Source organism: Ranitomeya imitator, chromosome 8 (assembly GCF_032444005.1).
Source record: "Ranitomeya imitator isolate aRanImi1 chromosome 8, aRanImi1.pri, whole genome shotgun sequence".
In the NCBI taxonomy this organism is placed as follows: Eukaryota; Metazoa; Chordata; class Amphibia; order Anura; family Dendrobatidae; genus Ranitomeya; species Ranitomeya imitator.
This window is the reverse complement of record NC_091289.1, coordinates 63,383,089-63,407,925: the sequence shown is the minus strand read 5'-3', so window position 1 is coordinate 63,407,925 and position 24,837 is coordinate 63,383,089. Positions and strand designations below refer to the sequence as shown.

General features: G+C 46.5%; 1 long non-coding RNA gene across 1 annotated transcript in view; it reads right to left on the bottom strand.

Moving 5' to 3' along the window:
* The window catches only part of LOC138647740 (uncharacterized), a 50,497-nt gene extending 25,926 nt beyond the window's left edge, over positions 1-24,571 (bottom strand). The window contains exon 1 of the long non-coding RNA XR_011315028.1: positions 24,447-24,571. This is a non-coding gene — a long non-coding RNA (uncharacterized lncRNA). The remainder of the gene's footprint in view (positions 1-24,446) is intronic.
* Positions 24,572-24,837: the final 266 nt, after the last annotated feature.

The following is a 24,837-nucleotide window of genomic DNA, read 5'->3' as shown; positions in this document are numbered from 1 at the left end:
GCACTGATGCACAGCCACAGCCAGACTACTATGCTGGTCCTTTGACTCAGACCACAACATTGCCCTCGCAGGGTGCTGATCAAGAATCAGACCCTGATGAGACTATGTTGCCCCATCACGAACGCTATACCACCGACCGACACGGTGACACAGACGAAGTTGCACACGAGCTACAAGAAGAGGTAATAGATGACCCAGTTCTTGACCCCGATTGGCAGCCATTGGGGGAACAGGGTGCAGGCGGCAGCAGTTCTGAAGCGGAGGAGGAAGGGCCGCAGCAGGCATCAACATCGCAACAGGTTCCATCTGCCGGGCCCGTATCTTGCCCAAAACGCGTGGCAAAGCCAAAACCTGTTGGAGGACAGCGTGGCCATCCGGTTAAAGCTCAGTCTGCAATGCCTGAAAAGGTATCCGATGCTAGAAAGAGTGCAGTCTGGCATTTTTTTAAACAACATCCAATTGATCAGCGCAAAGTCATCTGTCAAAAATGTTCAACTACCTTAAGCAGAGGACAGAATCTGAAAAGTCTCAATACAAGTTGCATGCATAGACATTTAACCACCATGCATTTGCAAGCCTGGACTAACTACCAAACGTCCCTTAAGGTTGTAGCACCCTCGGCCAATGAAGCTAGTCAGCAACGCAACATCCCTTCCGGCAGTGTAGGGCCACCATTTTCCGCACCACCTGCAGTATCTGTGCAGGTTTCTTTGCCAGGCCAAAGCAGTCAGGGTCAGGGAATCACCAGTTTCGTAGTAGGAAACACTGCATCTAGGGCACCGGTGGCAACAATACCATCTCCCACCGTCTCTCAGTCTGCCATGTCCACCGGCACCCCCGCTAGTTCCACGATCTCCAGCTCTCCAGTCCAGCTCACCCTACATGAGACTATGGTTAGAAAAAGGAAGTACTTAGCCTCGCATCCGCGTACACAGGGTTTGAACGCACACATAGCTAGACTAATCTCGTTAGAGATGATGCCCTACCGGTTAGTTGAAAGCGAAGCTTTCAAAGCCCTGATGGACTACGCTGTACCACGCTACGAGCTACCCAGTCGACACTTTTTTTCCAGAAAAGCCATCCCAGCCCTCCACCAGCATGTTAAAGAGCGCATCGTCCATGCACTCAGACAATCTGTGAGCACAAAGGTGCACCTGACAACAGATGCATGGACCAGTAGGCATGGCCAGGGACGTTACGTGTCCATCACGGCACACTGGGTAAATGTGGTGGATGCAGGGTCCACAGGGGACAGCAAGTTTGGGACAGTTCTGCCTAGCCCACGGTCTAGGAAACAATTGGCTGTAGCCGTTCGCACCCCCTCCTCCTCCTCTTCGTCCTCCTGCAGAAGCGAGAGCTCGTCCACAGACCGCAGTCGCACAACCACTCCATCCGCAGCTGCCACTGTTGCACACCAGGTCTCCCATTATGGGGCAGCTACTGGCAAACGTCAGCAGGCTGTATTGGCTATGAAGTGTTTGGGCGACAACAGACACACCGCGGAAGTTCTGTCCGAGTTCTTGCAGAAAGAAACGCAGTCGTGGCTGGGCACTGTAGATCTTGAGGCAGGCAAGGTAGTGAGTGATAACGGAAGGAATTTCATGGCTGCCATCTCCCTTTCCCAACTGAAACACATTCCTTGCCTGGCTCACACCTTAAACCTGGTGGTGCAGTGCTTCCTGAAAAGTTATCTGGGGTTATCCGACCTGCTCCTCAAAGTGCGTGGACTTTGCTCACATATCCGCCGTTCGCCCGTACACTCCAGCCGTATGCAGACCTATCAGCGTTCTTTGAACCTTCCCCAGCATCGCCTAATCATAGACGTTGCAACAAGGTGGAACTCAACACTGCACATGCTTCAGAGACTGTGTGAACAGAGGCGGGCTGTTATGTTTTTGTGGGAGGATACACATACACGGGCAGGCAGTAGGATGGCAGACATGGAGTTGTCAGGTGTGCAGTGGTCGAAGATTCAAGACATGTGTCAAGTCCTTCAGTGTTTTGAGGAATGCACACGGCTGGTTAGTGCAGACAACGCCATAATAAGCATGAGCATCCCCCTAATGCGTCTGCTGATGCAAAGTTTGACGCACATAAAGGATCAGGCGTCTGCAGCTGAGGAAGAGGAAAGCCTTGATGACAGTCAGCCATTGTCTGGCCAGGGCAGTGTACAGGACGAGGTAGCGGGCGAAGAGGAGGAGGAGGACGAGGAGGATGATGGGGATGATTATATTTTTAATGAGGAAGCTTTTCCGGGGCCACTGGAAATTGGTGGCGCGGCAAGGCCGGGTTCTGGTTTTTTGAGGGACACAAGTGACGTGGATTTGCCTGAAACTGCCCCTCAACCAAGCACAACCGCAGATTTGAGAACTGGAACTTTGGCCCACATGGCGGATTATGCCTTACGTATCCTCAAAAGGGACACATGCATAACTAAAACGATGAATGATGACGATTACTGGTTGGCCTGCCTCCTTGATCCTCGCTATAAAGGCAAATTGCAAAATATAATGCCACATGAGAACTTGGAACTAATATTAGCAACCAAACAATCAACTCTTGTTGACCGTTTGCTTCTGGCATTCCCTGCACACAGCGCCCGTGATCGTTCTCACACGAGCTGCAGGGGCCAGCAGACCAGAGGAGTTAGAGGGGCAGAAATCAGAAGTGGCGTTGGCCAGAGGGGTTTTCTGACCAGGTTGTGGAGTGATTTTGCTATGACCGCAGACAGGACAGGTACTGCAGCATCAATTCAAAGTGACAGGAGACAACATTTGTCCAGTATGGTTACAAACTATTTTTCATCCCTTATCGATGTTCTCCCTCAACCGTCATTCCCATTTGATTACTGGGCATCAAAATTAGACACCTGGCCAGAATTGGCAGAATATGCATTGCAGGAGCTTGCTTGCCCGGCAGCTAGTGTCCTATCAGAAAGAGTATTCAGTGCTGCAGGTTCAATACTTACAGAAAAAAGGACTCGTCTGGCTACCCAAAATGTAGATGATCTAACCTTCATTAAAATGAACCACAACTGGATTTCGAAATCTTTTGCCCCACCTTGCCCGGCTGACACCTAGCTTTCCTATGAAAAGGTCTTGCCTGTGGACTATTCTGAATGCCTTTTCCAATCTCGTAATTTTCTGCACCTGATTGTCCAGCATACGACATGTTTACACCTCACTAAATGGCCAAACTCCCCACACGGGGCCGTGGTATCGACACTTGGCGACAGCACCCGTGAGAGTGCAGTTTGTCTGAAGAGGTGGGTGAGCCCGCTTTTGGTCGACGGCACTGCCACTGGGTCCCTCCTAGTACAATAAAGTGTCTCTGGCGGTGGTGGTGCGCACCCAACGTCAGACACACCGTTGTAATATGAGGGGCCCTGGGCCTGTACCGCCGGCGACAAGACAGTTTCCCCCCACCCCAGCTCAAACAGTGCTCTACCACTTGCAAAATTATCTCACAGCTCCACCAATGTTTAGTCTATGCGCTGACATCCTTCAATGCCTGCCACTGACAATACCATTGTATTGACATTTTTGTTATGTTAGGCCTTCGATGCCTGTCTGTGGTCACTCCTTCCACTAGGCCTCCACTGACCACACCACTGCTGCCCGTGTACCCCTGGAACCAATTTAAAATTGCCTACAGCCATGTGTTATTATTTTAGGCCTTCGATGCCTGTCTGCGGTCACTCCTTCCACTAGGCCTCCACTGACCACACCACTGCTGCCCGTGTACCCCTGGAACCAATTTAAAATTGCCTACAGCCAGCCCAATTTTTTTACTTTAGGCCTTCGATGCCTGTCTGCGGTCACTCCTTCCACTAGGCCTCAACTGACCACACCACTGCTGCCCGTGTACCCCTGGAACCAATTTAAAATTGCCTACAGCCATGTGTTATTATTTTAGGCCTTCGATGCCTGTCTGCGGTCACTCCTTCCACTAGGCCTCCACTGACCACACCACTGCTGCCCGTGTACCCCTGGAACCAATTTAAAATTGCCTACAGCCATGTGTTATTATTTTAGGCCTTCGATGCCTGTCTGCGGTGACTCCTTCCACTAGGCCTCCACTGACCACACCACTGCTGCCCGTGTACCCCTGGAACCAATTTAAAATTGCCTACAGCCATGTGTTATTATTTTAGGCCTTCGATGCCTGTCTGCGGTGACTCCTTCCACTAGGCCTCCACTGACCACACCACTGCTGCCCGTGTACCCCTGGAACCAATTTAAAATTGCCTACAGCCATGTGTTATTATTTTAGGCCTTCGATGCCTGTCTGCGGTCACTCCTTCCACTAGGCCTCCACTGACCACACCACTGCTGCCCGTGTACCCCTGGAACCAATTTAAAATTGCCTACAGCCATGTGTTATTATTTTAGGCCTTCGATGCCTGTCTGCGGTCACTCCTTCCACTAGGCCTCCACTGACCACACCACTGCTGCCCGTGTACCCCTGGAACCAATTTAAAATTGCCTACAGCCATGTGTTATTATTTTAGGCCTTCGATGCCTGTCTGCGGTGACTCCTTCCACTAGGCCTCCACTGACCACACCACTGCTGCCCGTGTACCCCTGGAACCAATTTAAAATTGCCTACAGCCATGTGTTATTATTTTAGGCCTTCGATGCCTGTCTGCGGTGACTCCTTCCACTAGGCCTCCACTGACCACACCACTGCTGCCCGTGTACCCCTGGAACCAATTTAAAATTGCCTACAGCCATGTGTTATTATTTTAGGCCTTCGATGCCTGTCTGCGGTCACTCCTTCCACTAGGCCTCCACTGACCACACCACTGCTGCCCGTGTACCCCTGGAACCAATTTAAAATTGCCTACAGCCATGTGTTATTATTTTAGGCCTTCGATGCCTGTCTGCGGTCACTCCTTCCACTAGGCCTCCACTGACCACACCATTGCTGCCCGTGTACCCCTGGAACCAATTTAAAATTGCCTACAGCCAGCCCAATTTTTTTACTTTAGGCCTTCGATGCCTGTCTGCGGTCACTCCTTCCACTAGGCCTCCACTGACCACACCACTGCTGCCCGTGTACCCCTGGAACCAATTTAAAATTGCCTACAGCCATGTGTTATTATTTTAGGCCTTCGATGCCTGTCTGTGGTCACTCCTTCCACTAGGCCTCCACTGACCACACCACTGCTGCCCGTGTACCCCTGGAACCAATTTAAAATTGCCTACAGCCATGTGTTATTATTTTAGGCCTTCGATGCCTGTCTGCGGTCACTCCTTACAATATGCCTCCACTGACCACACCACTGCTGCCCGTGTACCCCTGGAAACCAATTTAAAATTGCCTACAGCCATGTGTTATTATTTTAGGCCTTCGATGCCTGTCTGCGGTCACTCCTTACAATATGCCTCCACTGACCACACCACTGCTGCCCGTGTACCCCTGGAACCAATTTACAATTGCCTACAGCCAGCCCAATTTTTTTACTTTAGGCCTTCGATGCCTGTCTGCGGTCATTCCTTCCACTAGACCTCCACTGACCACACCACTGCTGCCCGTGTACCCCTGGAACCAATTTAAAATTGCCTACAGCCATGTGTTATTATTTTAGGCCTTCGATGCCTGTCTGCGGTCACTCCTTCCACTAGGCCTCCACTGACCACACCACTGCTGCCCGTGTACCCCTGGAACCAATTTAAAATTGCCTACAGCCATGTGTTATTATTTTAGGCCTTCGATGCCTGTCTGCGGTGACTCCTTCCACTAGGCCTCCACTGACCACACCACTGCTGCCCGTGTACCCCTGGAACCAATTTAAAATTGCCTACAGCCATGTGTTATTATTTTAGGCCTTCGATGCCTGTCTGCGGTGACCCCTTCCACTAGGCCTCCACTGACCACACCACTGCTGCCCGTGTACCCCTGGAACCAATTTAAAATTGCCTACAGCCATGTGTTATTATTTTAGGCCTTCGATGCCTGTCTGCGGTCACTCCTTCCACTAGGCCTCCACTGACCACACCACTGCTGCCCGTGTACCCCTGGAACCAATTTAAAATTGCCTACAGCCATGTGTTATTATTTTAGGCCTTCGATGCCTGTCTGCGGTCACTCCTTCCACTAGGCCTCCACTGACCACACCACTGCTGCCCGTGTACCCCTGGAACCAATTTAAAATTGCCTACAGCCATGTGTTATTATTTTAGGCCTTCGATGCCTGTCTGCGGTGACTCCTTCCACTAGGCCTCCACTGACCACACCACTGCTGCCCGTGTACCCCTGGAACCAATTTAAAATTGCCTACAGCCATGTGTTATTATTTTAGGCCTTCGATGCCTGTCTGCGGTGACTCCTTCCACTAGGCCTCCACTGACCACACCACTGCTGCCCGTGTACCCCTGGAACCAATTTAAAATTGCCTACAGCCATGTGTTATTATTTTAGGCCTTCGATGCCTGTCTGCGGTCACTCCTTCCACTAGGCCTCCACTGACCACACCACTGCTGCCCGTGTACCCCTGGAACCAATTTAAAATTGCCTACAGCCATGTGTTATTATTTTAGGCCTTCGATGCCTGTCTGCGGTCACTCCTTCCACTAGGCCTCCACTGACCACACCACTGCTGCCCGTGTACCCCTGGAACCAATTTAAAATTGCCTACAGCCAGCCCAATTTTTTTACTTTAGGCCTTCGATGCCTGTCTGCGGTCACTCCTTCCACTAGGCCTCCACTGACCACACCACTGCTGCCCGTGTACCCCTGGAACCAATTTAAAATTGCCTACAGCCATGTGTTATTATTTTAGGCCTTCGATGCCTGTCTGTGGTCACTCCTTCCACTAGGCCTCCACTGACCACACCACTGCTGCCCGTGTACCCCTGGAACCAATTTAAAATTGCCTACAGCCATGTGTTATTATTTTAGGCCTTCGATGCCTGTCTGCGGTCACTCCTTACAATATGCCTCCACTGACCACACCACTGCTGCCCGTGTACCCCTGGAACCAATTTAAAATTGCCTACAGCCATGTGTTATTATTTTAGGCCTTCGATGCCTGTCTGCGGTCACTCCTTACAATATGCCTCCACTGACCACACCACTGCTGCCCGTGTACCCCTGGAACCAATTTACAATTGCCTACAGCCAGCCCAATTTTTTTACTTTAGGCCTTCGATGCCTGTCTGCGGTCATTCCTTCCACTAGGCCTCCACTGACCACACCACTGCTGCCCGTGTACCCCTGGAACCAATTTAAAATTGCCTACAGCCATGTGTTATTATTTTAGGCCTTCGATGCCTGTCTGTGGTCACTCCTTCCACTAGGCCTCCACTGACCACACCACTGCTGCCCGTGTACCCCTGGAACCAATTTAAAATTGCCTACAGCCATGTGTTATTATTTTAGGCCTTCGATGCCTGTCTGTGGTCACTCCTTCCACTAGGCCTCCACTGACCACACCACTGCTGCCCGTGTACCCCTGGAACCAATTTAAAATTGCCTACAGCCATGTGTTATTATTTTAGGCCTTCGATGCCTGTCTGCGGTCACTCCTTACAATATGCCTCCACTGACCACACCACTGCTGCCCGTGTACCCCTGGAACCAATTTAAAATTGCCTACAGCCATGTGTTATTATTTTAGGCCTTCGATGCCTGTCTGCGGTCACTCCTTACAATATGCCTCCACTGACCACACCACTGCTGCCCGTGTACCCCTGGAACCAATTTACAATTGCCTACAGCCAGCCCAATTTTTTTACTTTAGGCCTTCGATGCCTGTCTGCGGTCATTCCTTCCACTAGGCCTCCACTGACCACACCACTGCTGCCCGTGTACCCCTGGAACCAATTTAAAATTGCCTACAGCCATGTGTTATTATTTTAGGCCTTCGATGCCTGTCTGTGGTCACTCCTTCCACTAGGCCTCCACTGACCACACCACTGCTGCCCGTGTACCCCTGGAACCAATTTAAAATTGCCTACAGCCATGTGTTATTATTTTAGGCCTTCGATGCCTGTCTGTGGTCACTCCTTCCACTAGGCCTCCACTGACCACACCACTGCTGCCCGTGTACCCCTGGAACCAATTTAAAATTGCCTACAGCCATGTGTTATTATTTTAGGCCTTCGATGCCTGTCTGCGGTCACTCCTTACAATATGCCTCCACTGACCACACCACTGCTGCCCGTGTACCCCTGGAACCAATTTAAAATTGCCTACAGCCATGTGTTATTATTTTAGGCCTTCGATGCCTGTCTGCGGTCACTCCTTACAATATGCCTCCACTGACCACACCACTGCTGCCCGTGTACCCCTGGAACCAATTTACAATTGCCTACAGCCAGCCCAATTTTTTTACTTTAGGCCTTCGATGCCTGTCTGCGGTCATTCCTTCCACTAGGCCTCCACTGACCACACCACTGCTGCCCGTGTACCCCTGGAACCAATTTAAAATTGCCTACAGCCATGTGTTATTATTTTAGGCCTTCGATGCCTGTCTGCGGTCACTCCTTCCACTAGGCCTCCACTGACCACACCACTGCTGCCCGTGTACCCCTGGAACCAACATCAGAAAATATAAAAATAAGTATTTTGCTTATAAAAAAGAAAATACTGGAGAGATATCAAATGCAGACATTTTAACATTAAAAACAAACACATACAACAAAAATCTGGTACAGTACTAAAAATGGCCACCAGCTACAATAACTTTCTCCTGCAAGTAGTTAACTGAAAGTTTTTTTCAATTTAAAACACAGATATGGCATCCACCGAGTGTTGTCCTGTCGCGTCTTCTTTATATTATTGCCAAGAAGATGCAAAACAATGAACATAATAAAATCATTATTTACCAAAAAAATAGAGTAAGTCAAAACCACATTGCAAATAAACATTCATTACAAATAAAGAAGCAGGGCGCGTCCGAGGGTGAGTATATACCTAATAAGAATATAATCACCCTCGGATGCGCCCTGCTTCTTTCCGACAGCCTTCCTTCCTAAGAATCAGCCCTTACGTGGTGTAGAGAGAGGGTTTGTTACACTCCAAGGTGTTCCCCAGGTTGCCTTTCCTGAGCTTCGATCTTCATGCTCTCGTTTAGTAGTTGTCGGAAAGTAGGCTGCATTAGGCCTACAAATTGGGTATGGGGTGGAGAGAGATGGTGTGTTACACTCCAAGGTGTTCCCCAGGTTTCCTTGCCATTGCTTCGGTCTTCCGACTCTCGTTTAGTAGTTGTAGAAAACTACACTGCATTAGGCCTACAAAATGGGTATCGGGTGGAGAGAGATGGTGTGTTACACTCCAAGGTGTTCCCCAGGTTGCCTTTCCTGAGCTTCGATCTTCCCGCTCTCGTTTAGTAGTTGTTGGAAACTACACTGCATTAGGCCTACAAATTGGGTATGGGGTGTAGAGAGATGGTGTGTTCCACTCCAAGGTGTTCTCCAGGTTGCCTTTCCTGAGCTTCGATCTTCCGGCTCTCGTTTAGTAGTTGTTGGAAACTACACTGCATTAGGCCTACAAATTGGGTATGAGGTGTAGAGAGATGGTGTGTTCCACTCCAAGGTGTTCTCCAGGTTGCCTTTCCTGAGCTTCGATCTTCCGGCTCTCGTTTAGTAGTTCTTGGAAACTACACTGCATTAGGCCTACAAATTGGGTATGGGGTGTAGAGAGATGGTGTGTTCCACTCCAAGGTGTTCTCCAGGTTGCCTTTCCTGAGCTTCGATCTTCCGGCTCTCGTTTAGTTGTTGGAAACTACGCTGCATTAGGCCTACAAATTGGGTATGGGGTGTAGAGAGATGGTGTGTTCCACTCCAAGGTGTTCCCCAGGTTTCCTCGCCAATGCTTCGATCATCATGCTCTCGTTTAGTAGTTGTTGGAAACTACGCTGCATTAGGCCTACAAATTGGGTATGGGGTGTAGAGAGATGGTGTGTTCCACTCCAAGGTGTTCTCCAGGTTGCCTTTCCTGAGCTTCGATCTTCCGGCTTTCGTTTAGTAGTTGTTGGAAACTACGCTGCATTAGGCCTACAAATTGGGTATGGGGTGTAGAGAGATGGTGTGTTCCACTCCAAGGTGTTCCCCAGGTTTCCTCGCCAATGCTTCGATCTTCATGCTCTCGTTTAGTAGTTGTTGGAAACTACGCTGCATTAGGCCTACAAATTGGGTATGGGGTGTAGAGAGATGGTGTGTTCCACTCCAAGGTGTTCTCCAGGTTGCCTTTCCTGAGCTTCGATCTTCCGGCTCTCGTTTAGTAGTTGTTGGAAACTACACTGCATTAGGCCTACAAATTGGGTATGGGGTGTAGAGAGATGGTGTGTTCCACTCCAAGGTGTTCCCCAGGTTTCCTCGCCAATGATTCGATCTTCATGCTCTCGTTTAGTAGTTGTTGGAAACTACGCTGCATTAGGCCTACAAATTGGGTATGGGGTGTAGAGAGATGGTGTGTTCCACTCCAAGGTGTTCCCCAGGTTTCCTCGCCAATGCTTCGATCTTCATGCTCTCGTTTAGTAGTTGTTGGAAACTACACTGCATTAGGCCTACAAATTGGGTATGGGGTGTAGAGAGATGGTGTGTTCCACTCCAAGGTGTTCTCCAGGTTGCCTTTCCTGAGCTTCGATCTTCCGGCTCTCGTTTAGTAATTCTTGGAAACTACACTGCATTAGGCCTACAAATTGGGTATGGGGTGTAGAGAGATGGTGTGTTCCACTCCAAGGTGTTCTCCAGGTTGCCTTTCCTGAGCTTCGATCTTCCGGCTCTCGTTTAGTAGTTGTTGGAAACTACGCTGCATTAGGCCTACAAATTGGGTATGGGGTGTAGAGAGATGGTGTGTTCCACTCCAAGGTGTTCCCCAGGTTTCCTCGCCAATGCTTCGATCTTCATGCTCTCGTTTAGTAGTTGTTGGAAACTACGCTGCATTAGGCCTACAAATTGGCTATGGGGTGTAGAGAGATGGTGTGTTCCACTCCAAGGTGTTCTCCAGGTTGCCTTTCCTGAGCTTCGATCTTCCGGCTCTCGTTTAGTAGTTGTTGGAAACTACGCTGCATTAGGCCTACAAATTGGGTATGGGGTGTAGAGAGATGGTGTGTTCCACTCCAAGGTGTTCTCCAGGTTGCCTTTCCTGAGCTTCGATCTTCCGGCTCTCGTTTAGTAGTTGTTGGAAACTACACTGCATTAGGCCTACAAATTGGGTATGGGGTGTAGAGAGATGGTGTGTTCCACTCCAAGGTGTTCCCCAGGTTTCCTCGCCAATGCTTCGATCTGCATGCTCTCGTTTAGTAGTTGTTGGAAACTACGCTGCATTAGGCCTACAAATTGGGTATGGGGTGTAGAGAGATGGTGTGTTCCACTCCAAGGTGTTCCCCAGGTTTCCTCGCCAATGCTTCGATCTTCATGATCTCGTTTAGTAGTTGTTGGAAACTACGCTGCATTAGGCCTACAAATTGGCTATGGGGTGTAGAGAGATGGTGTGTTCCACTCCAAGGTGTTCTCCAGGTTGCCTTTCCTGAGCTTCGATCTTCCGGCTCTCGTTTAGTAGTTCTTGGAAACTACACTGCATTAGGCCTACAAATTGGGTATGGGGTGTAGAGAGATGGTGTGTTCCACTCCAAGGTGTTCTCCAGGTTGCCTTTCCTGAACTTCTATCTTCAGGCTCTCATTAAATTGTGGTTAAACGGAACAACTGCATTTGGCGTACTAGTTGGTTTGGGGCCTACTATCGGTGTCTGCCACTCCTTGCTGTTCTCCTGGTTTCCTGTCCTGAAATTCCGTTTTCAGGCGCTCGTTGAGTAGTTGTTAATGTTAGACTGCATTTGGCCTACTAGTTGGGTTGGGGCCTACTATCGGTGTGTGCCACTCCTTGCTGTTCTCCTCCACTGAACAAAGCTGTGCCGCCTGTTTACTACGGTTGCCAATTTTGAACTGCATTTCGACTACTTACTGATTTGGGCCTACTCTCTGTGTCAGCCTCTCATTCCAGTTGTCCTCCACTGCAATGCCCCCTGGTTATTCCTGTGTTACCAATTTTGAACTGCATTTAGCCAACTTTATTCTTTGGGCCTATATCTGTGTTTCCTCCTCATCCTGCCCATTGCCCAGCCAGTGATAGATGAGTACATTGACCCATAACGCAACATTCCCCGTGCACGCTACACAACAACATTGTGACCCTGCTGAAAGTCAGGTTGCTCTTCCCGCATACCATACCACCTTACACGGGGACAAAGAGGAAGGTGCAGATGAAAGTGCAGGTTCCTTCATCAGGTGGGGGGAGGAATACTAGTTGGCGACGTCATTGGCACAGGGCCTCTCATAGTACGCAAAAGTGTTGCTGCCGGTGGGAGGCGCCCCCGCCGTGCAAACACACCGCTGTACTTTGAGGGGCCCTGTGCCAGTGCCAATGCCAACGAGTGGGCCCCCCCTGCTTGCTCAGGTTCACAGCACTTGCAAAGTTGAAATACTTACCTCTCCCTGCTCCACTGCCGTGACGTGGTCCAGATTTCCTGGGCCCACTAATTACTTGAACCAGCCCTACCCACCACAACTTTAGCCAAATGACCCCCAATTTCAAATGCCTTCCAATTATTATAAGGTAAATTACGCTTGACAAGCTTCATTAAGAAGAATGGATGGTTTTGACATTAAAATGGGCACTCTAGGTGTTTTCCTGGCCCCCACTCACTGCCGACTATGCTGCCCCATTGACTTGCATTGGGTTTCGTGTTTCGGTCAATCCCGACTTTACGTCATAATCGGCCGATTTCACTCGACCCGACTTTTGAGATAGTCGGGTTTCGCGAAACCCGGCTCGACTCTAAAAAGGTCAAGGTCGCTCAACTCTAGTTGGGGCTAAATTTAGGGTTAGGGTTGGGGCTAAATTTAGGGTTAGGGTTGGCGCTAAATTTAGGGTTAGGCTTCTTTCACACTTACGTCGGTACGGGGCCGTCGCAATGCATCGGCCCGACATACCGACGCACGTTGTGAAAATTGTGCACAACATGGGCAGCGGATGTAGTTTTTCAACGCATCCGCTGCCCAATCTATGTCCTGGGGAGGAGGGGCGGAGTTACGGCCACGCATGTGCGGTCAGAAATGGTGGATGCGACGTACAAAAAAACGTTACATTGAATGTTTTTTTGTGCTGACGGTCCGCCAAAACACTGATCCAGTGCACGACGGACGCGACGTGTGGCCATCCATCACGATCCGTCGGCAATAGAAGTCTATGGGCAAAAAACGCATCCTGCGGGTACATTTGCAGGATCCGTTTGTCTAAAACGATGGATTGCGACGGATGCCAAATGACGCAAGTGTGAAAGTAGCCTTAGGGCTAGGGTTAGGGCTAAAGTTAGGGCTAGGGTTGGGGCTAAAGTTAGGGTTAGAGTTGGGATTAGGGTTAGGGTTTGGATTAGGGTTGGCATTAGGGTTACGCTTGGGATTAGGGTTAGGTTTGGGATTAGGGTTAAGGTTAGGGTTGTGATTAGGGGTGTATTGGGATTAGGGTTAGGTTTGAGGTTACGGTTGAGATTAGGATTAGGGGTGTGTTGGATTTAGGGTTTTGATTAGGGTTATGGTTAGGGTTGACATTAGGGTTGTTTTGGGGTAAGGGTTGTGATTATCGTTAGGGTTAGTGATTAGGATTATGGATCGGGTTGGGATTAGGGTTAGGGGTGTGTTGGGGTTAGGGTCGGAGCTAGAATTGGGGGGTTTCCACTGTTTAGGTACATCAGGGGGTCTCCAAACACGACAGCCAATTTTGCGCTCAAAAAGTCAAATGGTGCTCCCTCCCTTCTGAGCTCTGCCGTGCGCCCAAACAGTGGGTTACCCCCACATATGGGGCATCAGCGTACTCGGGATAAATTGGACAACAACTTCTGGGGTCCAATTTCTCCTGTTACCCTTGTGAAAATAAAAACTTGGGGGCTACAATATCTTTTTTGTGGAAAAAAAAATATTTTTTATTTTCACGACTCTGCATTCTAAACTTCTGTGAAGCACTTGGGCATTCAAAGTTCTCACCACACATCTAGATAAGTTCCTTGGGGGGTCTAGTTTCCAAAATTGGGTCACTTGTGGAGGGTTTCTACTGGTTAGGTACATCAGGGGCTCTGCAAACGCAACATAACGCCCACAAACCATTCTATCAAAGTCTGCATTCCAAAACGGCGCTCCTTCCTTCTGAGCTCTGCCGTGCGCCCAAACAGTGGTTTACCCCCACATATGGGGTACCAGCATACTCAGGACAAATTGGACAACAACTTTTGGGGTCCAATTTCTCTTGTTACCCTTTTGAAAATAAAAACTTGGGGGCTAAAAAATCTTTTTTGTGGAAAAAAAAAATATTTTTTATTTTCACGACTCTGCATTCTAAACTTCTGTGAAGCACTTGGGCATTCAAAGTTCTCACCACACATCTAGATAAGTTCCATGGGGGGGCTAGTTTCCAAAATGGGGTCACTTGTGGGGGATTTCTACTGTTTAGGCACATCAGGGGCTCTCCAAACGCGACATGGCGTCCGATCTCAATTCCAGACAATTCTACATTGAAAAAGTAAAACGGCACTCCTTCTTTTCCAAGCTCTGCGGTGCGCCCAAATAGTGGTTTACCCCCACATATTGGGTATCAACGTACTCAGGAGAAATCGCACAACAACTTTTGTGGTCTAATTTCTCCTGTTACCCTTGTGAAAATAAAAATTTGGGGGCAAAAAGATAATTTTTGTAGAAAAAATGCGATTTTTTTTTTTCACGGCTCTACGTTATAAACGTCTGTGAAGCACATGGGGGTTCAAAGTGCTCACCACACATCTAGATAAGTTCCTTAAGGGGTCTAGTTTCCAAAATGGTGTCACTTGTGGGGGGTTTCTACTGTTTAGGCACATCAGGGGCTCTCCAAACGCAACATGGCGTCCAATCTCAATTCCAGTCAATTTTACATTGAAAAAGTAAAACGGCACTCCTTCTCTTCCAAGCTCTGCAGTGCGCCCAAACAGTGGTTTACCCCCACATATTGGGTATCGACGTACTCAGAAGAAATTGCACAACAACTTTTGTGGTCTAATTTCTCCTGTTACCCTTGTGAAAATAAAAATTTGGGGGCAAAAGATCATTTTTGTAGAAAAAATGCAATTTTTTATTTTCACGGCTCTACGTTATAAACTTCTGTGAAGCACATGGGAGTCCAAAGTGCTCACCACACATCTAGATAAGTTCCTTAAGGGGTCTAGTTTCCAAAATGGTGTCACTTGTGGGGAGTTTTCACTGTTTAGGTACATCAGGGGCTCTCTAAACATGACATGGCGTTTGATCTCAATTCCAGCCAATTCTGCATTGAAAAAGTCAAACGGCGCTACTTCACTTCCAAGCTCTGCGGTGCGCCCAAACAGTGGTTTACCCCCACATATGGGGTATCGGCGTATTCAGGAGAAATTGCATAACAAAATTTATGGTTACATTTCTGTTTTTACACATGTGAAAATAAAAAAAATGGTTCTGAATTAAGATGTTTGCAAAAAAAAGTTAAATGTTCATTTTTTCCTTCCACATTGTTTCACTTCCTGTGAAGCACGTAAAGGGTTAATAAACTTCTTGAATGTGGTTTTGAGAACCTTGAGGGGTGTAGTTTTTAGAATGGTGTCACACTTCGTTATTTTCTATCATATAGACCCCTCAACATGACTTCAAATGTGATGTGGTCCCTAAAAAAAAATGGTGTTGTAAAAATGAGAAATTGCTGGTCAACTTTTAACCCTTATAACTCCCTAACAAAAAAAAAATTTTGTTTCCAAAATTGTGCTGATGTAAAGTAGACATGTGGGAAATGTTATTTATTAACTATTTTTTGTGACATATCTCTCTGATTTAAGGGCATAAAAATACAAAGTTTGAAAATTGCAACATTTTAAAAATTTTCGCCATATTTCTGTTTTTTTCATAAATAATCGTAAGTAATATCGAAAAAATGTTACCACTATATCATGAAGTACAATATGTCACGAAAAAACAATCTCAGAATCAGCGGGATACATTAAAGCGTTCCAGAGTTATAACCTCATAAAGTGACAGTGGTCAGAATTGTAAAAATTGGCTCGGTCATTAAGTACCAAATTGGCTCTGTCACTAAGGGGTTAACATATAGGTATCAGTGTATGTTTACATGAGATCTGCTTTTAGATCTGAGGTATTTTTACGTCATGATTGGATTGTGTATTATAGCTTGAGGTTTTTATCTTTTCGATACTAATAAAATGATATGTTTTTTTTAACTTAACATTTTTGTGGCTTGTCTAAAAAGTTTTTGGGAGGTCCTTGTGTGTCTACCCATGGTATATACAGTATTTTGTGGTTTTAAAAATTTTAAAAAATACAGGCCATATATTGAAATAGTCTGTTATCTCTGTCTGACACCCGTTCTATGTGTGGTCTAAAAATAGTTGTTTTTCATGCATACATTCCAATTTTTGGTCTGTCTAATACCCTAAGTCTATACACTATTTTGGTTAAAAAAGAAAACATATATTACAGTGTGGTAGTTCGGTGACACGCCTCATCTATCTGTGGGCTACAAAGTGTGCTTTTGAGGCTTCCATTCTACTTTTTTGCAGTGTGTTACCCTAGCTCTAAACACTATTTAGCAGTAAAAAATAAATATACAGGCCACATATTGAAGAGTCTGGTATCTCAGTCAAACGCCAGATGTAACTGTGGCCTACAAATTGTGGCATTTCAGGGCTACATTCCACTGTATTTGCTGTCTTTGACCTGATTTCTATACACTATTTTTGGGGCCAAAATTAAAACACAGCCCACATATTTTACAGTGTGGCATCTCCGTGACACGCCTCATGTATCTTTGGTCTACAAAGTGTGCTTTTCAGGCTTCCATTCACCTTTTTTTGCTGTGTATTACCCTAGCTCTAAACAGTAAACACTATTTTGGGCTGAATTTAAAAAAAAAATGTACCCTCCATGAGGAAATGTTTGTCAGCCCATACACTTAGTGTATGGGCACTTCAAGTCTAGGAGACCCGCTCCTTTAAATTGTGACTTTTTTAATGAGGCCTTCCTCCACGTCTCATCATCCACCGCCACTGGTACACCAGGGTGAACGTTTTCTATGCTGCTGCAGTCAGTCAATTTTTTGGCAAGGGTGTCTATGATCCCAATAAAAAATTGTTTAAAAAATGTACCCCCCATGGGGAAATGTTTTTCAGCCAATACATTTAGTGTTTGGGCATTACAAGTCCAGGAGACCCGCTCCTTTGTAATGGAACATTTTTTTTAGGAGGCCCTCATCCATGTTTCTTCCAAGGCGGGATTGGGGTGCGTGCACATTTGGGTCAAGGCGGCCCTTGCATTCAATGCATAAGGAAACAGTATGGCAGGACCAACTGAAGATTGTGAAGTGAGTTTTCCTGTGGCCATCCAGTACCTGGGTTCAAAGGCTTCTCGGGTTCCATATGACTTGATAGCAGGGCAGGCTGTCATGATCCCAATGGCAGGGGATCACAAAAGGACAAGCACACAAAAAACAGAACAAGCTCTAGGGTGATGGAAACTGAGCTGACCGCGATCCTGAACCTAATTCACAACACTAGCAGTAGCCGGGGAACGTGCCTACGATGATTCTAGACGTCTCGCGCCAGCCGAAGGACTAGCTTCCCCTATTAGAAGAAACAAAGACCTCTCTTGCCTCCAGAGAAACACCCCACAGAAATAGCAGCCCCCCACATGTAATGACGGTGAAATGAGAGGAAAGCACATACGTAGTAATGAAAACAGATTCAGCAAAATGAGGCCCGCTAAAACTAGATAGCAGAGGATACAAAAGTGAACTGCGCGGTCAGGGAAAAACCCTACAAAAAACCATCCTGAAATTACCTGAACTCATGTGCCAATTCTTGGAACATGAGGAGTAATATCAGCCCACTAGAGCAACCAGCAACAAGGAATCACATAACTGCAAGCTGGACTAAAACAAAAATAAAGCAAAACGTGGAACAGGAAAATCAAAAACTAGCTTGTCCTGATGATTACAGAAGCGGAAAGCAGAGGTAACAAGACACACTGATTACATTGATCGCCGGCGAGGAAATGACAAGAAAGCCAGGTTAAATAGGAAACTCCCATATCCTGATAGAACAGGTGGACACCAGAGACCGCAGAGAACACAAGTCACCCAGTACCATCTGTAACCACCAGAGGGAGCCCAAAAACAGAATCCACAACAGTACCCGCCCCTTGAGGAGGGGTCACCGAACCCTCACGAGAACCACCAGGGCGACCAGGATGAGCCCTATGAAATGCACGGACCAAATCAGCAGCATGAACATCAGAGGCAACCACCCAAGAATTATCCTCCTGACCATAACCCTTCCACTTGACCAAATACTGAAGTTTCCGTCTGGAAACACGAGAATCCAAGATCTTCTCCACAACATACTCCAATTCTCCCTCCACCAGCACCGGAGCAGGAGGCTCAAGCGAAGGAACAACAGGTACCTCATACTTCCGCAACAACGACCGATGGAACACATTATGAATAGCAAACGATGCCGGGAGATCCAAACGAAACGACACAGGGTTAAGAATTTCCAAGATCCTATAGGGACCGATAAACCGAGGCTTGAACTTAGGAGAAGAGACCTTCATAGGAACAAAACGAGAAGACAACCACACCAAGTCCCCAACACGAAGTCGAGGACCCACGCGGCGACGGCGATTAGCAAACTGCTGAGCCCTCTCCTGGGACAACTTCAAATTGTCCAACACATGACTCCAAATCTGATGCAACCTATCCACCACCATGTCCACTCCAGGACAATCAGAAGGCTCCACCTGACCAGAGGAAAAACGAGGATGAAACCCCGAATTACAAAAGAAAGGAGAAACCAAGGTAGCAGAACTAGCCCGATTATTAAGGGCAAATTCGGCAAGCGGCAAAAAGGTAACCCAGTCATCTTGATCAGCAGAAACAAAACACCTTAAATAAGTTTCCAAGGTCTGATTAGTTTGTTCCGTCTGGCCATTCGTCTGAGGATGGAATGCAGACGAAAAGGACAAATCAATGCCCATCTTAGCACAGAACGTCCGCCAAAATCTAGACACAAACTGGGATCCCCTGTCAGAAACAATGTTCTCCGGAATCCCATGCAAACGAACCACGTTCTGAAAAAACAGAGGGACCAACTCAGAGGAGGAAGGTAACTTAGGCAAGGGGACCAGATGAACCATCTTAGAAAAGCGGTCACACACAACCCAGATGACGGACATTTTTTGAGAGACAGGGAGATCCGAAATAAAGTCCATGGAAATGTGCGTCCAAGGCCTCTTCGGGATAGGCAAAGGTGACAACAATCCACTGGCCCGAGAACAGCAAGGCATAGCCCGAGCGCAAACTTCACAAGACTGCACAAAAGAACGCACATCCCTCGACAAGGAAGGGCACCAAAAAGACCTGGCCACCAAGTCTCTAGTACCAAATATTCCAGGATGACCTGCCAACGCAGAAGAATGGACCTCGGAGATGACTCTACTGGTCCAATTATCCGGAACAAATAGTCTTTCAGGCAGACAACGATCAGGTTTATCCGCCTGAAACTCCTGCAAAGCACGTCGCAAGTCTGGGAAGACAGCCGACAAAATCACCCCATCCCTAAGGATACCAGTGGGCTCAGAATTTCCAGGGGAATCAGGCACAAAACTCCTAGAAAGAGCATCCGCCTTCACATTCTTTGAACCTGGCAGATATGAAACCACAAAATCGAAACGGGAGAAAAACAGTGACCAACGAGCCTGTCTAGGATTCAGACGCTTGGCAGACTCAAGGTAAATCAGATTTTTGTGATCAGTCAAGACCACCACACGATGTCTAGCACCCTCAAACCAATGACGCCACTCCTCAAATGCCCACTTCATGGCCAAAAGCTCCCGATTACCAACATCATAATTCCGCTCAGTGGGCGAAAACTTTCTAGAAAAGAACGCACATGGCTTCATCACCGAGCAATAGGAGCTTCTCTGTGACAAAACCGCCCCCGCTCCAATCTCAGAAGCATCAACCTCAACCTGAAAAGGAAGCGAAACATCTGGCTGACGCAACACAGGAGCAGAAGAAAACCGGCGCTTAAGTTCCTGAAAGGCCTCCACAGCCGCAGGAGACCAATCAGCAACATCAGCACCCTTCTTAGTCAGATCCGTCAAAGGCTTAACAACACTAGAAAAATTAGTTATGAAACGACGATAAAAATTAGCAAAGCCCAAGAACTTCAGTAGACTCTTAAGAGATGTAGGCTGCGTCCAGTCACAAATAGCTTGAACCTTGACGGGATCCATCTCAATAGTAGAAGGGGAAAAAATATACCCCAAAAAAGAAATCTTCTGGACTCCAAAGAGACACTTTGAACCTTTTACAAACAAAGAATTGGCCCGCAGGACCTGAAACACCTTCCTGACCTGCTGAACATGGGACTCCCAGTCATCAGAAAAAACCAAAACATCATCCAAATACACAATCATAAATTTATCCAGATATTCACGGAAAATATCGTGCATAAAGGACTGGAAGACAGAAGGAGCATTAGAAAGTCCAAAAGGCATCACCAAATACTCAAAATGGCCCTCAGGCGTATTAAATGCGGTTTTCCACTCATCACCCTGCTTAATCCGCACAAGATTATACGCACCCCGAAGATCAATCTTAGTGAACCATTTAGCCCCCTTAATGCGAGCGAACAAATCAGTCAACAATGGCAAAGGATACTGATATTTGACCGTAATCTTATTCAAAAGACGGTAATCTATACAAGGCCTCAGGGAACCATCTTTTTTGGCCACGAAAAAAAAACCTGCTCCCAAAGGAGATGAAGATGGACGGATATGTCCCTTTTCCAAGGACTCCTTAACATAATCCCGCATAGCAGTATGCTCTGGCACTGACAGATTGAACAAACGACCTTTAGGAAATTTACTGCCAGGAATCAAATCTATAGCACAATCGCAATCCCTGTGAGTAGGAAGCAAATTGAGCTTAGGCTCCTCAAAAACATCCCGATAATCAGACAAAAATACAGGAACCTCAGAAGGAGTAGATGAAGCGATAGAAATCGGAGGTGCATCATCATGAACCCCCTGACATCCCCAGCTTAACACAGACATCGTTTTCCAGTCCAAGACTGGGTTATGAGTTTGTAACCATGGCAGACCAAGCACTAAGACATCATGTAAATTATACAGTACCAGGAAGCGAATCACCTCCTGATGAACGGGAGTCATACGCATGGTCACATGTGTCCAGTACTGAGGTTTATTCATAGCCAAAGGTGTAGAGTCAATTCCTTTCAAAGGAATAGGGACTTCCAGAGGCTCCAGACTAAACCCACAGCGGTTGGCAAATGACCAATCCATAAGACTCAGGGCAGCGCCTGAATCCACATAGGCATCGACGGAAATGGCTGATAATGAACAAATCAGAGTCACAGACAGAATGAACTTAGACTGTAAAGTACTAATGGCAACAGACTTATCAACCTTTTTTGTGCGTTTAGAGCATGCTGATATAACATGAGCTGAATCACCACAATAAAAACACAACCCATTTTTCCGCCTATAGTTTTGCCGTTCACTTCTGGACTGAATTCTATCACATTGCATTGTCTCATGTGCCTGTTCAGAAGACACCGCCAAATGGTGCACAGGTTTGCGCTCCCGTAAACGCCGATCAATCTGAATAGCCATAGTCATAGACTCATTCAGACCTGTAGGCGCCGGGAACCCCACCATAACATCTTTAATGGCCTCAGAAAGGCCATCTCTGAATTTTGCAGCCAGAGCGCACTCATTCCACTGAGTAAGCACCGACCATTTCCGAAATTTCGGACAATATATTTCTGCTTCATCTTGCCCCTGAGAGAGAGCCAATAAAGCTTTTTCAGCCTGAATCTCTAGGTTAGGTTCCTCATAGAGCAAACCCAATGCCAGAAAAAACGCATCCACATTGAGCAACGCAGGATCCCCTGGTGCCAATGCAAATGCCTAATTCTGAGGGTCACCCCGCAGGAAAGATATTACAATTTTGACTTGCTGAGCAGGGTCTCCAGAGGAGCGAGATTTCAAAGAAAGAAACAACTTGCAATTGTTCCTAAAATTCAGAAAACTAGATCTATCTCCAGAAAAAAACTCTGGGATAGGAATTCTAGGTTCAGACATAGGAGCATGTACAACAAAATCTTGTATATTTTGAACCTTAGCAGCAAGATTATTCAGGCTGGAAGCCAAACTCTGGACGTCCATGATAAACAGCTGAGGTCAGAGCCATTCAAGGATTAAGAGGAGGTAAGACGCAGCCAGACTGCAATTAAGGCTAGGCAGCAAACTCTGAGGGAAGGGAAAAAAAAAAAAAAACTTCCTCAGACTACTTTTCCTCCTACTTCAGCCAATACGATTACCACTTTTCGGGCCGGCGATACTGTCATGATCCCAATGGCAGGGGATCACAAAAGGACAAGCACACAAAAAACAGAACAAGCTCTAGGGTGATGGAAACTGAGCTGACCGCGATCCTGAACCTAATTCACAACACTAGCAGTAGCCGGGGAACGTGCCTACGATGATTCTAGACGTCTCGCGCCAGCTGAAGGACTAGCTTCCCCTATTAGAAGAAACAAAGACCTCTCTTGCCTCCAGAGAAACACCCCACAGAAATAGCAGCCCCCCACATGTAATGACGGTTAAATGAGAGGAAAGCACATACGTAGTAATGAAAACAGATTCAGCAAAATGAGGCCCGCTAAAACTAGATAGCAGAGGATACAAAAGTGAACTGCGCGGTCAGCGAAAAACCTTACAAAAAACCATCCTGAAATTACCTGAACTCATGTGCCAACTCTTGGAACATGAGGAGTAATATCAGCCCACTAGAGCAACCAGCAACAAGGAATCACATAACTGCAAGCTGGACTAAAACAAAAATAAAGCAAAACGTGGAACAGGAAAATCAAAAACTAGCTTGTCCTGATGATTACAGAAGCGGAAAGCAGAGGTAACAAGACACACTGATTACATTGATCGCCGGCGAGGAAATGACAAGAAAGCCAGGTTAAATAGGAAACTCCCATATCCTGATAGAACAGGTGGACACCAGAGACCGCAGAGAACACAAGTCACCCAGTACCATCTGTAACCACCAGAGGGAGCCCAAAAACAGAATCCACAACAGCAGGCCTTGCATTCAATGCAACATTTTTTCAGGAAGCCCTCCTGTACCTCTCGTGAAAAGGGTATTGTGGTGCGATGTATTTCTTGGCAGCCCAGCTACTCACTGCATAGGCAATAACAGCATAGGAGATCCACTGTTTAATAATGGCCTTTAGGAATATTAATGCCGCCTGATGCCCCTCTAAAAATAGCCTTTGTGACTTTAAGAGTCCCTCCTTCAAAAATGAAACAAGATGTGTCTCCTAATGTGTCACACACCACATGGCCAGCTAGGGTTGTTAAATGTTACAATGACATTTCCCAGTGAATCCATTTGTATTGGTTGAAAGCAATGTTAAAGTTGAAAAACTCATCAAACACACTGCGTGTGAACATAGCCCAAGTGGTGGAGGAACATTTTGGTCTGGGGTAAATTATTTTGCCTTATATACAAGTCATTAGCCTGGAAAGGATGTACCTTAACATATTTCCCAGCGAAATCCATTTTGGTTACGTTTTTGTATGTTGCTTGGTGCACTTGTAAAAATGGCGTGAAACTCTGACAACATTGCTTACAGCTGTGATCTAGGAGTCAGAAATGTTTCCAGCGGCGATCCCCATGACGTCCCTGTGTTATTTGAGCAGTCTTTCCATCAGTTTCTGACATTTTTAGATCTTAAAAGGACCCCCTGGGGGGGATCGCCGTAAAAATACTCGGGTTTCCCATAGACTTACATTGGGCTCATGTTCAGGGTGAGTACCCGAGTATTCCAATTTGCTCGACCCAAGCAACGAGCACCCGAGCATTAGTGCTCGTTCATCACTACTCAGTACAATCTGCAGTTGTTAATCATGCTGGGTGAGCAGAGACAAACAAACTTTGAGTCATTAATTCAGGGGCAGGCATATCATTGTTGCAACCTGTACAGCTGCACAGGAACTTTAGAAGTAAGGGGTTCCTTTTTCACCTCCAAAAGAAGATGGAATTGTGCATAGCTAAGGGCCCAAATACTGTTGTTGCACTAGTACTTTTTTCTGTCTGTGTCCACCAGCGCTTTATCTAATTTACACTATAGCTGAATTTGTATTAATATCAGGATTATATAGCAATTCTGACATGGATTTTAAAAGGTAATATACTAGTTTATTAAGTCTAATAGTTTTATTGAACAATATATTGTTATAGTTTGTGTTCTGAAATCTGGTGAGAGATCCATTAAAAAGTTCTGATGCAATTGATACTTCTTTTGCAGTAAAAATGAATGAATATGTATTACTTACCCAGCATCAGAGTAACAAAATGGGCACAAATTCTTCCATCGCTGCCCAGAAATGAGTAAACTGTAGATGATTTTTTATCTAGGAATGTCTGAAAACTAGACAGCATATGCTTCTTCCGAACAACCTTAATTAAAATATAAATATATATATATTCATCAAATACATTAACTTTTGCTTGAAGAAAACTCAAAATTTTCACACAAATGATTATACCTAAGTCCTCAATCTAATGTTCATGATTTTTCAAATACACAAAAAATATCTGAGTGTTATGGATCTGAGTTTCATCAGCCTTTGGTCAATGTGTCAGTTTTTACCTTCATCGTTTCATCAGTGATTTTCACATATGAAAAATATATACCGTATTTTCTGGCGTATAAGACGACTTTTT